This window comes from Aulonocara sp. 'chitande type north' Nkhata Bay, linkage group LG11, assembly GCF_057382095.1.
Source record: "Aulonocara sp. 'chitande type north' Nkhata Bay isolate Kocher_YH1m ecotype deep benthic linkage group LG11, A_spYH_male_GT1.1, whole genome shotgun sequence".
Lineage (NCBI taxonomy): Eukaryota > Metazoa > Chordata > Actinopteri > Cichliformes > Cichlidae > Aulonocara > Aulonocara sp. 'chitande type north' Nkhata Bay.
In genome coordinates this window covers 3,779,193-3,788,753 of record NC_141354.1, presented here as the reverse complement: position 1 = coordinate 3,788,753, position 9,561 = coordinate 3,779,193, and the positions used below count along the sequence as shown (strand labels likewise).

The window sequence follows — 9,561 nt, the reverse complement described above, 5'->3', positions numbered from 1 at the left end:
AGGACGCAGGACACAATGTGCCGTAAAAATAAGCATGCAAACTTGCACTAAAAAATCTGAAACAGCGAGGTGAAAGGTGAACCGCGTTATAGCGAGGGACCGCTGTAATTTTGAAGGTAAGTCACAACATACCCTTCGTACATACTAATGTATAGAAACCGTTACCAGCAATCATTCATTTTTGTGTGGTTTTCACGGTTTGTTAACATGCTGTGTAGGTGTGTACTTGACTAGCTGATCTCGACATAACGGGAAACATCTGGTTTGACTGTTCTTCACCTGTAGTTTGAATGCTGAACATTTGCCTGTTTAGATCATGAGACCAGTCACTATACAGAGATGTGCTTCTGAGTGTGGACGATGTGTCTTCTGCTGCAGTGATGCAGTTCTGCTTGTGTTGAGTGATGTAAACAACTGATCGATCTAAACGCTTTAAACGTCAAAATTGATCATTAGATTTTTTATGACACAGCAGCGGTGAGTGTTCCCACCTTCTGCTCTTTGTAACTTAACGCCATCTTTCTGTTTTCGAGTTCTGGACATGATTTTGGAGGATATCTTCGCAGTAGCGATTGACCGCAAAGTAAAGCTACCGGAAATGCACAACCCCACATCTGGTCTCAAAACAGGAAGTTAGCATTGTCTCGTGCACATAGTCAATTAATCCTGCATTTTTTTTGTCAAAGACATTTCTCACCATGAAATTACCCGATTCAAAACATGAACAGATTCACGGAGTAATCAGAAAAGTTTAGCATGAATCTGGACATTAGATTTAAGATTTAAGTTTTAAGCTTATCAGATATCACTTGTTAGAAGCTCCTTACCGTTTGAAGAAATCTCTTCTCAATCTGCTGTCCTCTTCTGCTTTCAAACTGATTTCAGGTTGATCCAGGTATCGTTTGAAACAGGTTCTCCTCTGTCACGTGACAGTCGGAACGAATCTGCGTAACCATGGTTACAGGGGACCCTTTGGAGCTCCGCTGCTCAGCAGCAAAATATTTCAGATCAATATGTAAATACTCCAACTCTAAAACCAAGTAAAATAAATATGCTGCATATGTGTATAGTGCACCGCGAACGCGTTCAATTTCTGGAAGAGGCTGTAAAACGGAGTTAAAAGGTGACCGATGGCAGCCATACTGAGGTGAGTTGTTGAGGATATGTCGAGCTGTCGATAAGCACGGCTGTTTCTGTGCTCTTATATACTGTTTTGCTGGCGTTAGTGAAGCTGCTTTCAACAATGTAACATTGTTGAACTCTGATGATTAATGAATAAACTCTCGATGTGACGACGTGAGCATGTAATTGTAACCCTGTGTTCATTTAGTCGTTTGATACCGTTTAATATCCAGCACATCTATTGGGTGTTTTCTTATAACATGCCCTGGAATCATTTTAAGTTTTACAATGCCGGTGATTTACGACTCCTTCGCGACAGTCAACTGTGGCGTAAACTCTGGCGGGTCTCAGAGCTAGCTTATGTGAGCCAGCAGTGACATCTATACATGCAGTAGCCTTAAAATACTGATTATTTATTCTGCTGCGAGGTAAGAATTTGTTTTATACGTTTATTGTCACATTGTGCGCCATGTTATTGTTTCGGTGAAAAGAATTTCTACAATGGCGGACTTAGACAAAATAGTGTTACTGTTAATTTGACTCTCTGCAGTGTTTAAATGCTTACATATACACAGTTTACTTGTGTCAGCTAGTGGGAGGGCAGAGAGCGCAGCCTTTACATTGTTTTATTGTAGAGTGACAGGAACTGCCTATGAGCTTCTAATCAAGCAGAAGTATTGACAGAAAATCTATCAAAGGAAATACATTGATGAAAATGAAAGAAGAGAAATATTTATATGATATTCCATCTTCCTAAGAGCTGATTGGCTGTGATGACTCCTTCAAGTACTACATGCTACTTTGTCCTGCTAGTTAAGCCTGCTGTCTGTTCTCAGGCCTCCTCCTGTTTCACTGCCATATATCCATCACCAGAGGGCTCCACTGACCTGCCTGCTGACATCAGAGCACACCCCTGTGTCATGTGACCTGGCAGGAGTAGCAAAGCTGGACTCAGACCTGGCCCAGGCAAGTTCAAAGGCAGCTGTGGTAGAGAGAGTATATGGGCTCAAATTGTGCTCATAAATATTTTGTACTTGTAAATCAGGATTTGTGTGTTAGGTGAGCACTCGGCTGTCGGGGAAACTTGTTTTGTAAAGGTCGTTTAGCTAACCCGTGCAGGTGAATGAATTTCCCCTGACTAAAGAAATCAAGAGAAACGCACCGGGCTGCTCAGTGACTAACCACGCTTACTGTACTTTTATTATGAGTATTATACTGTAAGAGCAACAGGCTGGACTCTGCTTCTGCTCCTGTGCAGAGCTGATTATTAAATATGTGCAAACAGAAGCATGTTTTCTGTCGCTTTCCACATGTGGAACGACATTAACGCCAACTTTTAAAAAGCTGGCACTTCAGTAACCCCTCATTAGTCAATAGCTACGGATTAAATAGCAAAGCCCGATACTTATGTACTGAAACCAACTACTTCCGCTTGGCAGCTTAAGTTAAAATGTTAATTTTTTCCTCTGATTATTTTTTAGCACTGACTCTGTGTATTTTTTGTTTGTTGCAAATATTCAGGTTAAAAAACTGTCCGAATTATTTTTAATGAGTTATGTTCACAAAGTCACATGTGCAGTACTCTGTATAGCTTGCATCCTTTAGGACAAATAATTTGAAGCATTAATATTTCATGTTCAATACTGAGCTGATAACACCTCTGTATGTTGTGACCAGGATGCAGCAGCAGACTGAACCTCGACTGAAACCTGCTCCATCATCTCATCTTTGCAGATGTCCATTTATAAAGCATCAACAACTCACAGGTAAACATGATGTTAGAAAATGTGTTAGTAAGGCCTTTTGTCAGTGATATTCAGTTAACAAACAGTCAGGTGAATAATCAACACTGAGACACTTGTGTAGGTTAACGTGCTGCACGGGTGAAAAGCTCAGAGCTAATCACACCGAACTGCAGTATTCGTTTATTTTTATAGGTTACATCGTCAATATGCAAATATAATCACATTTCCTGTTACGCAGATTCTGATGCTGTCTGTGTGTGTGTGTGTGTGTGTGTGTCACAAAGTATGTGTGTTGCAAGTCAATTTCTAAGAATAATATAATGCAAGTCAACTTCTGCGGATATGTATTTCTGTGCTGGTCTCTTGCGGTAAAGGCCAGTGTCACAGGGTCAGCTTCCTGTTTCTACAGAAAACTGTGTCTGGTGAAATATGTATAACATAACTTTTGAAGCATAAGCAAATAAAACAATAAAAAATCCCTAACATCCCTCCCTGTTGTTACCGTATTTCACCACTTCAATCATACTTTATTATCAGCTAACAATCACTTGCACATAACATTTTCAATTGTAGCATCATTCAGTATATGCGAATGTGTGTGTTCCTATACTAAATCTTCTTCGTCCAGTCCATCTTCTTGTGGCAGTCCAACATAGGTGATCACTGTGGCCTGTACCATTTTGCCAATCATTGATCTGATACAGGGTAGAATGCAAGTTGAGAACATGCAAAGCAATAAAAGAAGAACTCCTATCAAGACAAGTCCTTTGATCACGAGGGTCTTTCAGCTGCCGCTCAGCAGCCAGGTCAGCCAGTCCTCTGTGTTCATGACATAGTCTTGTTGCTGTGCATTACTCAGTTGTCGTAACTTCTCCAGGGCGGTGGTCATGGTCAAGGAATGCACGCTATCTGGAATATAGGTGCAGCAAGTGGTGTTGAATAAGACACAGAGGCCCCCTCTCTCAGCGAGAATCATGTCCAGGGCAACTCTGTGTTGCATGACCACTATTCTGATCGCGTCGATTTCCTCATTCTGAGCCTTGTTTATCCATGTTGAGCTGTTCAGGAAAAGTCCAAATCGGTAGTCAAGAGTCTCGATTCTTAGCATGTTTTTTCCATTCCCGATCCATGGGAAAAGTGAGTGCAGGACTTTCTGTCCGGTGGTCCACAACTTGAACTCCGCTGGCACATCACTGCCCCAGATTGGATCATGAGGTTGCACGTCATCAGTGCTCCTCTTGCGTCTTGGTTGGTCCTGATGGAATATTCTGAATGTGTGGTCTGACACTAAAATTGGGGCGCAGAGTCCGGTGCTGTTGGGTGGGATGGTGAAGTATGTCTTTGAGCCACATGCCCAAGCTGTACCCTGCACCCAATATGTGCCATTCAGGAAGCTTATCCGTGCCTTTCTGTCCTGCGGCATCCGGAAAGTCTGGGAGCAGTTTTGGTTCATCCCCAGCTTTCTGTTGCCGTATGCGAAGGTGAAACACATTGGATGTTGTATTCCTGGTTCCCTCCTGACGTTGAAAGATTTTCCCTTGTCATTGGTCGCATTCAGGTGTACCCAGTATCGGTCATCACAGCTGTAGTTCCAGTCTGAGACCTCTGGTGCACAAGATACTACCTCATTAGGTTTATAGTTGATCAGTGTTCCATTACACCGTGGCAGGTCGGGTTTTGAGACTTGTGTCTTTAACTCAACCTTGAAGAAGAAGATGTCTTCGGGGGAACATGTTCCGCTGGTGGCTTTGTAGAATATACATAGGGCTTCGGAAAGGCTGGGTGATTTTCCATACAGGGTGGCTTGCATTGCTGTTGTTGGGAGGTGAGAACAGACGTAGCAGCCAGTGTGGTTGTCTTCTGTATGTACTCGGTTGTAGACGTACCGGTACCAGGCATTGTTCAGTCAGGGGTGGTTGTGCTCTTTGTCCATATCCTTTAGGTGTAAGTTGTCATATGACCATTTCTTCTGCAGGTGGTGCTGTGGGTCCTCGTCTGTCCAGGTGAGTATCAGTAGGCTCACTAGGAGCGCAATGCCAGTCATTATGAGGACAAGGTTCTTCATGATGACCAGGCACACCCGGGCTCCAGGTGAGTAGACCACTGGCGAGAAGACAAAAGGGCGGGATATACCCAAACAGCCCTTTCCTCCACCAGGGAACACCTAGGAGTCGGGGGAACCGGCGTCTATGCTTGTGTTGTCACTCACTTTTTTGCAGTGGCTTTGGTGGATCCAAGATGGTCTTTCTGCTATTTTGCAGGCAGTCGGTGTGCTGAGTAAGACCTGATATGGGCCTTCCCACCTTGGTGAACTCCAATTCTTTCTCTGGAGCACTTTGATCAGGATCCAATCACCTGGTTGCAACCTGCAAGAAACTGGAGAGAATCTCTTTATTCTCAAATAATTTAATCATCCACTCTGCTAGGGTGGTTTCTCTTATAGACTTATTAATAGGCTCACTAGTGAGAGGCAGTGGGAAAAAGGTCTCCCGTGAAGTGCTTAGGGAGGATATCTGACATTCCCCCCTTTCCGACACACGTGTTAATCCGTGTGTCGCTAATGCTGCCGTCTTGTGTAGGGATTGTGGCAATACTGGTTTGCCATTACAGGTCAGTAAGTCATTGTGTAGTTCTACTCCACACTTTAGCCATTTCTTACGCTCTGCAATAGGTGCGGCTTTCTGTTCATCTTTAAGTACATCAAGTGGTATTAGATGTGAGGTTTCAGACATCAAAGTCTGTACAGGTTGCTGTGCTGCCTTCTTTGCTGCTCGGTCTGCAAAGTTATTGCCTTCAGTAATTTCTGAATTATCTTTTTTGGTGTGCAACGCATATTGACTGTCAGTGTGAATATTTATATATTTCTATTTCTCGACCTTTGCGCAGCATGCACATATGATAGCCGCTAGTTCTGCACTCTGTGCTGAAAAAGAGGAAGCTAAAGGTTTCGCTTCTAAAACAGTGTCTACAAAAGTAGGCTGCAGTGTACTAAAAATGTCTGGTCGGGGTTTCATTTTTTCAGTTAGCTTCTGCATACAGCTGTGTTCGGCACCATCTACTTCCGCAGGAAGGCGAGTGCTTGTCACAGTCAGGCAAAGCTAAAACTGTGCTTGTTTGCAGGGCAAGTTTTAAGTCAATAAATGCTTTGTCTGCCTCTGGTGTCCATTCTATTTCATCTTTCAGAGCTAAGTGTTTGCCATAGATCAGGTTTTGCAAAGGTTGGGCCAGCAGTGCATATTCAGGTATCCAACATCTGCAAAAGTTGCAGAGACCTAAATAACTCATCATTTGTTGTTTGGTGACAGGTTTTAGGAGCGTTCTGTACAGCTACTTTTCTGCTGTCTAACAGCTGTCTGCCTTGTCCTGTCAGTCTGTGGCCAAGGTACGTTACTTCTCGGCTCCACAATTGCAATTTATGCTGTGAGACCTTGCTGTGAGACCTTGCTCTGCTAGATGTTGCAAAACTGTGTGTGTTTGCTTTGCAATCCGTTTGTGTGTAGCCTGTAATCAAGATATCATCAACGTATAGCAGGAATTTACCTGGGGCAGGAAGCGTGCAAAATGACATGGATTTTCTCAGAGCTTCTGCATAAAGAGTGGGGCTATTCTGGAATCCCTGAGGCAACCTTGTACAGGTATACTTCTGGTTGTCAAAAGACTCCCTAACACCTTTAAAACAAATAAAAAATAAACAGCTGTCGGCAGAACTGTAGGACTGAACAACTTCAGATCCTGAGTGTGTGAGGACAGAGAAGGATCAGCTCTATTTCAGATTTGAGATAAACTTTATATTTCAGTTTGTGATGATTCTGTTTGTGATTACAGGAGCCGTCCTCAGATTCAGACCTCAGCACCACCCAGTGACAGCACACAGATCATCCTATATCTTCACTCTTTGTAGTAACTCCAAAATTAACTGAAGAAAACAGTACAAAGGTTAAAGTACCACATGTGCTGTCACTGAAAGCTGCAGCTGTTTTATTGATAAAGTTAAAGACAAAAAGTCAAAAGGATTAATCACCCCTGTAACTGTGTCACTGTACATCAGCATTAACAGTACCTCAGTTTGGTGTTTCAGAAAGCTGCTGATCTCAGACCTGCACAACTTCTGTTTTAAACACTGAATGTACTCAGCTACATGAAGAGCACATGATGTTTTCTCTGACACAATTAAATAAAACCTGATTAAAGTCAAAGGTTGTTACTTGTATTTGAACTAAAAACTTGTGATCTGGAATTCTTTCACTGTTTTTGACAATAGTGTGTTATTTATCATAAAGTAATTCAGAGTCATTCATACCAGAGTAACCAGAGAGCACAACATATATTTAACTTTCTACAGGACTTAAAGCTATGATATTATGTAAAAGTCCAGACCCTCTGAGGATTATCTGAGTACTTCTAACACTTGAGGGAAGATGAACAACTTTAATAATAGACCAACGCGTTTCAGCTTGTGGCCTTCATCAGGGCCACAAGCCCACAAAGCAAAGGTCTCCATCAGTGTTCATGAAATGCTGGGTTTATCCTTCTTGTGAGGGAGCTGCTGGTGAAGATCACGAGCCCTGCTTGATCCCGGCGATGAGTTTCAGTCTTCCTGGTGTTTCTGAAATGATGCCTCTCACTGTGGGTCAACAGAACTTCTGGCACAGGACAGCTGTAATGAAAGAAATTGAAGAAGTTTTGAAAAAAAATCTTGGAAATGCCCTATATGTGAGAAGCAGATTTTGTAGATAACTAACAAGATAACTAAAAGTATAATTTTCACCATACATTTACTAACCTTGTCATCTCCTGCACTGTCTGTTTTGGGGCGTGTCCTTCCCAGCGCTCATGAGACTGCTTTGCTGCACTGTGGTATGAGGTGCTAACCTGTTGACAGTGTTCATTTTAAAATGTATTCCACCAAAGATTATAGAAGTAATGTATTCTGAATACTTTACAACTACATGAATGTCCTATTGCTGTGTGATTTATTACTGTTACTGAAGGTTACTCTCCACACCAACACCAACTAGATGTTTAAATCTTAATATAAATGAGTAACAGTAGGTGCACATCAGGTAAGGCTGCACTTTTTGCAGCGATCTCGTATAGAAAACTATTCGCGCGTATATAAAACAGGTCGCGGCTCCGAACTGTAGTAAAGGGGCCTCTGGCTGATACGTCGGGGTCTTTTTTTTTTTCCTGGATCACCTGTTGAGAAAGAAAAAAGAAAACAAGCAGAAGAAGACTAGAGCAATAAAATAAACAACATCATGATGATCTATGGGAATATAACAGTAAATACTAAATGTTAAACATTATTGTGCAGCACGTAAGATCGACAGCGCACAGTGTGCTTTAAGGTAGGAGCCAAAAAGGAGCAGAGCAGCGGCGTTAAGGACGTCCTCGCCGTACCTGGGTCCATCAGGTCCTCCAGACGCGTGAGCAGTTTGGTGAGTTTCACCATTTGCTCCAGGAGCTGCGCCTGGATGACGGCCGATTCCAGCAATACCACCGTCGTTCACTCGCCCAGTTTGAGGACCTGCTGTCCCGCATTGGTCCCAGCATCGCCCGCCTAGACACCAACTACAGGCGCTCAATCCCACCTGCAGAGCGCCTGTCCATCTGCCTGAGGTTAGTGTTTAATACGGTAGTCCTTTATTGATACCTGTGCTAACATGGATGTGCTATGCTATCAACGAATGCTGTCGGTGTTTACTGATAGCAAACTGTGGTACGGAGACGACTGTTTATAATATTTCTAGTGATACTCAGAAGGTCTCATCAAGTCCCGATTTAATTCGATTTATGCTGTTATCAGTGTTTGAATGATAGCATGGCTGTGGTGTCCTATCAGTGTATGCTCTCGCTGTTTGCTGATATCAGACTGTGGTATGAGGACCACTGTGGGTTAACCTTTGTAGTGATACTCACTCCTTTTTATTTAGACCTGGTTTAATTCTGGGATAGTTGAATCTTTGTATATAATCCCAGCAGACTGTTTTAGATTATATCTAATATATATCATGCAATTATCCTGATAATTACAAAAGGTTTTATGTAAGATTTATGTTTTGTAATTTAAATCTGACATCACAAAAGTATTTTGGAATTTGAATAATGTATTTTGTAACTGCAGCATTTTGTCCAGGTTCCTTGCCACCGGGGACTCCTTCAGGACCATCACATTCAGTTTTCGAGTTGGTGTGTCCACGGTGAGCCAGATCACCCCCCAGGTAGCGACGTCCATCTGGGACTGTCTAGTGGACGACTTCATGGCTGTGCCTTCAACTGCAGACTGGCGGTGCATTGCAGAGGGATTCCAGGTGCGCTGGAACTTCCCTCTCTCCCTCACAGTAGAGGTTGCATCTGCGCTCCATGGAGCTCTGTCCTGAAATTGCGGAGAAGTGCGTGAAGGCAATGTGTGTTCTCCACAATTTTCTGCCGAGAGAGGTGCCGAGAGAGGGGCACCTGCTGTGAGGGGTGTGGCGCCTGCTGTGAGGGGTGTGGCACCTGCTGTGGTGGAGCCGTTGCAAGGCCTGGGTCGTGTAGCAGCAAACAACTCCTCCAGAGAGGCTGTCCTGGTGAGGGAGAAGTTCATGGCTCACTTCTCGGCGCAGGGAGCCGTGTCTTGGCAACCAAAGGAGTAGCCTGTTTGAAGTCTGAGTGACTTCCCCACAACGGCTCTTTTAAGAGCCACCCACAAACC

General features: G+C 43.3%; 1 long non-coding RNA gene across 1 annotated transcript; it reads left to right on the top strand.

The window, feature by feature from the left end:
• The first annotated feature begins 948 nt into the window (after nucleotides 1-948).
• LOC147318349 (uncharacterized) lies at nucleotides 949-8,987 on the top strand. Its single transcript, XR_015131447.1, has 4 exons — nucleotides 949-1,147; nucleotides 1,959-2,088; nucleotides 2,800-2,888; nucleotides 4,843-8,987. It is a non-coding gene; the product is annotated as an uncharacterized LOC147318349 (long non-coding RNA).
• The last annotated feature ends 574 nt before the right edge of the window (nucleotides 8,988-9,561 follow it).